Consider the following 6,000-nt stretch of genomic DNA (forward strand, 5'->3'; position numbering starts at 1 on the left):
AAATGTAACTCATCTTGAGCTACTACTGAAAAAGGTGTGAACAAATCCAATTTAATATGACCCATACATGGGGCACCGAGAAAAGTTTGCTCTTCAGTTGTTTCCAGTGCTGGGGGCCAATGTTTATATTTGCACCCACCAACACATAAGTATTGCCACACTGGGAAAGACCAAAGGTCCATCGAGCCCAACATCCTGTTTCCAACAGTGGCCAATCCAGGTCACAAATACGTGGCAAAATCCCAAAAAAGTACAAAACATTTTATACTGCTTATCCCAGAAATAGTGGATTTTCCCCATTTAATAATGCTCTATGGACTTTTCCATACCACATCACAAAAGCTCCACACTTTTTTGGCTTTTGACCTTCCAGCTTCTCCTCCAGTCTGCCTCCCTCTAACCACCCAGACTCATGCCCAAGGGTTCCCTCCCAATCCCACACTAATATATGCCACCGATTCATGCTTTAGGTGTAGCAGTGCCATACCTTCACAGGGCACCGATTGAGACCTGCGCTTCAGCTGTCTGTGCTGTATCCATGCGATACCTGTACATGGCTCCTATGGAAATCAGCACAGCACTGCACCAATTCATGGAGCTTTTGAATAGTGGGTGAACTTTTTCTTGCCTATTTATAGCAGCCTAGCTGATCATTCTGACAAGGTAATCGGTCTAGAGATGCCACAAAAGAAAAATCAGGACAGTCCTGAATTACAGAGTTTGTTGGCAACATCAAAGGACTGCAGTCATGTAATGCAACAAAACCAAAAATTTGTATTTCTAATTTTCCATGCATCTTCTGAGCTAACCCACTCTCTTAGCAAGCATTTAATTCTTCAAACTGTTCAGTATATCTCACTGTTTCCCTCATGTAGTCACAGACTCATATCATCTCCACTATACCCGCACAGGATCAAAGTTCATCTGCCATAGGAAAGCCGATGAAGACTTTAGTGCTTTGTGGATTACCCTGAGAAATCATTGAGGGATAATCATGCACTACTGAGGCAAGAGTGATTCAATGTGTGTGACTATATTTTGATAGCTAGGTGTGGTTAAGTGGGGAGTAGATCTGGACCTGCAAATGTGTACAGGAAACACACAGGCAGCTCCAGCCCAGCAGTGAACACACCTAGCAAGAGGTCTACTTTTAAACATGCTCTCGGCTGCCCCCTGGAGTTAGAGTGGAAGAATAGCCTAAAGCAGTGAACTGACAGCCAGGAGGGCCCAGTTCAAGTGTCACTGCAGTTCCTGGTGAACTCCAATTATGAGCTCCTCAGGGACAGAAAAATACCCACCACTATATATAAGAAAATAAAACTACAAGCATAGTTTATCTAGCGTAGGCTTGAACATCAAGCCCGCACAGTACTCAGTGTCTCTCTCCTAATAGCAGGTTCCTAGTGGAAGTTCCCGGCTTCAAGATACCACTTATGGCATAAGAGGGTCATCCCACAAGTCTGAACAAGGAGACTGAACAGGTGCTGGGATCTTGTGCATTTCGGACAAATTTCACACACACACGCAAAATCAATTGCGCATCTGGAGATATTTTGAAGAGGCGTTCTAAAAAGAAAAAAAAATCTCATTCCTTTTTCTCTGCCTCTGGCAGTAAAGGCTCAATTATTGTTCTGCTAAAAGTAGAACAGTGAGCCTAAGGAATCTGGTCCACCTCATCCCAAAACAGGATTAGGGTTGGCACAAAGCTTTGCTGTCAGAAAAGAAAGGAGGGGGAAATTTGTGTTACTTCTAGTTTTAAAGATAATAACCTATCATTAACAGGAATCGCAGCTTCCACCTTTCAGTCACAATCCAGACAATTTAAAAACCAGCTTTTCTGTGCCAGGAGTAGCAGGCATCATATTGAGCTGCCACCTCTCTGGCGTCTCCTTGCTTTCACTGCCCACAGGTGTATGAATTCTTATGTCTTTTTCATTTTGTAATAAGCATCCTGTACCCAGTAGCATAGCTAGGTGGGGGGGGGGGCAGGGGAGCAGCCGCTCCCCCAAACGGAGGTCTGCCGGCGCAAGTCCGCTCTCGCTCCCCCTGTGCAAACCTGCCTCATCCTGGCTCTGCTTCTGCCTATACCCTCTCACGGCCTCACTTCCCTGGGGTTGATTTTTAGCTATGTCTAGAATATCTAGGCTCTGGGCCAGGGGTGTAGCTACGGGGGCCTGGGCCCCTATAAATGTCATCCAGGCCCCTGGTTTGGCTGACGAGGGTCCCTAACCTCTGCCAGCCGAAGCCTTCTTCAGCACGGTCTCCGGCACAGCCGCGTTCGCTGCCTGCCCCCTGCTCTTCTTGCGCCTCCTGTGCATGCCGATGCTGAGCGTCAGTGTGCACAGGAGGAGCAAGAAGAAAGAAGAGCAGGAGGCAGGCAGCGAACGCGGCTGCGCCAGACACCGCAATGAAGAAGGCTTCAGCTGGCAGGGGTTGGGGACCCCCGTCAGCAAAGGTATTTGTGAGGGGGCAAGGCAGTGGGGGTGGGGCGGCAGCAATCAACATGTGTCCCCAACCTCGGGCTCTGGTCCCCTTCCACTGTGAGGTCTGGCTACGCCCCTGCTCTGGGCACATTGCAGCTCATTTTCAGTATATTCTTGCCAGCTCTTGAACACTGGCCACTAAATTCTCAGGCTTTGCTGTTCATTCCGGCTAAGCAGGTGAATTTTTGACAGTCTCTCGCCCCTAGGCAAACCAATGCAGCCTTCCACCCCAGTAAGAAAGGGGCTGCATTAGCAGAAGAGACACATCCCCAGCCCAGCAGCCCACCCATTCATTCTCTCCCCCCCCCCCCCCCCCCCCCAGTTTACAAAAAAATCGACCAAATCTATCTGCAGAGGTTCACACAGACAGGGCAGACATCTCTTTGAGAAAATTTATTGCAAGGATCAAAACACATGAAGTCCATACACACTAATAGAAACGCATCAATACACTTTCTTCTGAATTCTCTTCCCCCATATCCTCACCGCACTTAAAACTCCACCCACAGATAAAATTGTTATACCCTAATGTTCTCTTGCTATTGTTCTATCGTCTTATCACTTCCCCATTGTTACATCCCATTGCTCTATTCCCCAAATGATATTTGACTCTGACTTTGTCTTCCCATAACTCCTCACAATGTAACCCATAATCGTACTGTAACAAATTGTATTTCCATCATTCACAATGTACTGTAAGCCACACTGAGCCCGCAAATAGGTGGGAAAATGTGGGATAAAAATGCAATAAATAAAATAAAAATATAATAAGAAAGTTTGTCTTTTGTTTGCATAAAGCACGTTGGTCTCAGCATTCATGTCCTTATTACACAGTGCATTGACAAAATATGCTACTTAATCAAGGCTATCCAAGGCACAAGACTTTCTTCCTTCCTCCCTCACCATTACTTTTTTTTTTTTTTTTTTTTTTTTTTTATAATCTGCACCATCCACATATGTGGGCGGATAACAAACAATTATTGATGACGAAGAGGCACCTCCTAACTCAACCTTCTTTTCTTGACAGGATCTGAACTCGGTTACCATCGTCATCCCTTATATAGGACAGGAAGGATTGAGGTGTATCAACATTAAAAGAAGAAAAAAAAAAAAAAAAAAGAGAGAGAACAGTCTGAACAACCACCAGGAAAATTAATTCTTTAAAAGCAGAGGAATGCTGGGATAAATGAGATGCTATGGAAAAAGAAAACACTGAATCACCCTAAAGTAGGTAGCATTTTCCCCTTCGGCACAAAATCCCCCTTTAAGTATATTTAAAGGGGGGGGCGACCCCAACCCTATGCAAGACCAGGTGTCTTCTGAGGGGTGGGAAAGGAAAACAAAAGGTCATAGAAACATGACGGCAGATAAAGGCCAAGTGACCCATCCTCTGTAACCCCTAACTCTTACTTTTCCTAAGTGATCCCACATGCTTATCCCATGCCTTTTTAAACTCTGGCACAGTCCTCGACTCCACCACCTCCACCAGGAGACCATTCCACGCCTCCACCACCCTTTCTGTGAAATAATACTTCCTTAGGTTACTCCTAAACATATTCCCTCTTATCTTTGTCATTTGCCCCCTCATTCCAGACCTCTCCTTCATTTGAAAAGTCTCTCTTCCTGTACATAAATGCCCTTGAGATATTTCAACGTTTCTATCATGTCTCCTCTCTCCCAGGTCATGATAGACGTTCAAAGAGCCCCACCAGCACATCCCTTCACCTCACACACAAAGCAAAGAATTTCGCAGGATGACGTACAATTAGGCATTTTTACAGAGGGCTGGTGTTTGGCTGATCACGATCGTTGAGTTTAATTATTAAAATCTCAGGTGGGGGGGGGGGGGGGGCAGGCAAGGCTGAAGGTTTGTCTAGGGCGTCCAGTCCCCTTATCCTGGCTCTGCTTCTAATCCATCAAAACAAATAGCCTTACTTAGCATTTTCAATGGTGGAAGGAGAACTGAAATTCCCATGGCAGGAGGTGCTGGTTCCTCTGTAGATCGCAACTGACTTATGGCCCCTGTGCAGCCACCTCTGGGGTGGAAGCTCGCTTGGATCTGGCCCGCCTGAAGGAAAGGCCACCGCTTAGGTCTGTGCGGCGAATTTTCAAAACACTTAGACTTCCAAAGTTAAGTTTCATAGTAACCCGTGGAACTTTGGAAGTCTAAGTGCTTTGAAACCGATTTTGCTCCAGAAAGTCCTGGGTTTAAGACGCAGATCTGACTTACCGCTTTTTGCTGGAAACAAAAAAAAAAAAAAAAAACCCAGCCCAGCTGATTTCTTTTTAAAGTACTACTTTAAGCCGACCAAAATAAATAGCACTGCTAAGCCATGATTAAAGTCTGAGTCACTGCTCCCCCTTTCCGGTAAATTCGGGACAGAGGAAAAAATATTCCGGAAAAATAGATTTTGAAATAGCCTGAAAGAGCGTCTCCAAAGTTAAGCCACAAGGAAACGATCTTGGGGGGGATGCAAAAGAATCCTTTAAATTAGAGAAAAGGAGAATGAACTTAGAGCCCGGGGGGGGGGGGGGGGGGGCGATCTCTTACCAGGGCTGTGACGGGGGCGGAGGCAGCTCTCGGAGCAGGGACCTGCCGGCTGTTCTTTCTCCAGCGCTGCTGCTGCTGCAGCCTTTTAAATCTCCCAGCGAAGCTGCAGCGAGCATGCGCAGTGCGCTCAGCTCGACCTGTCACTGGCAGAGCCTGGGGTCCGGCGACACCCAGCAGCAAGGACCTGGGGACGAGCAATGCGCGTTACCGGGGCTGCCCCACCTGTCCGGATTCCCTTATGGCACCAGGAAAGCCCTGCGGGTTGCTCAAACGACGGCAGGCTGGGAAAACGCGCAGATGAGCACTAAAAATACCGCGCTGGGCTGACTAAAAAGCCGTTGCTGGCGGAAATCCCGAGCCCAGATGAGCTGCCCGATTAGATAGCAGCCCTAGATTTCTTGTGGTGGCTGACAGTTTGTAATGCTCTCATTTTTAAGTCTAAGTTTTAGGCCCTTCTCTTATTCCTTTCCGTCTGACTTTCAGTTCTTTTCCCAGTGCTCCGTCCCACAGCCCACTCTAGCCTCCCTTTCAGCCTCCTTACCTGGCTCTGCCTTTCTTGAGTTTTGCTACCGTCCTCAGCTCCACCTCCAGTGAGAAGCTGTACCACAAAGATTTCCTTAAAGTGCCTCCTGCAAACCAGGGGAGCCTGGGTTAAATCTTCCTGTAATGCTCTTTGTAACCTTGGGAGACAAGTCACCTCAAGCGGGTCATGGGTGGGAAACCTTCAGCCTTCGCAATAGCTTTTGATATCCATCTTTTTTTTTTTTGGGGGGGGGGGGGCGGATAAAGGTGTTTTAACAAAGGAGAAGAATGTAATTATATATCTGTCCTGTTTACAATAATGGAATTCCTTTCTACAAAATGTTGGGTTTTTAATATATACCACCTTGATTTGATAAGGACAGGAGGTATATTATATTTTTAATAAAGAGTGATCACTGCCTGCAGCCTAAGTCTAGACCAGCC

General features: G+C 46.6%; 1 protein-coding gene across 2 annotated transcripts in view; it reads right to left on the minus strand.

The window, feature by feature from the left end:
- The window catches only part of SLC45A3 (solute carrier family 45 member 3), a 42,183-nt gene extending 37,079 nt beyond the window's left edge, over positions 1 to 5,104 (minus strand). For both annotated transcript variants that reach the window (XM_030221224.1, XM_030221219.1), the window contains exon 1: positions 5,035 to 5,104. The gene's annotated coding sequence lies outside the window, so the exon portion shown is untranslated. The remainder of the gene's footprint in view (positions 1 to 5,034) is intronic.
- Between the last annotated feature and the right edge of the window lie 896 nt (positions 5,105 to 6,000).

This window comes from Microcaecilia unicolor, chromosome 12 (assembly GCF_901765095.1).
Source record: "Microcaecilia unicolor chromosome 12, aMicUni1.1, whole genome shotgun sequence".
In the NCBI taxonomy this organism is placed as follows: Eukaryota; Metazoa; Chordata; class Amphibia; order Gymnophiona; family Siphonopidae; genus Microcaecilia; species Microcaecilia unicolor.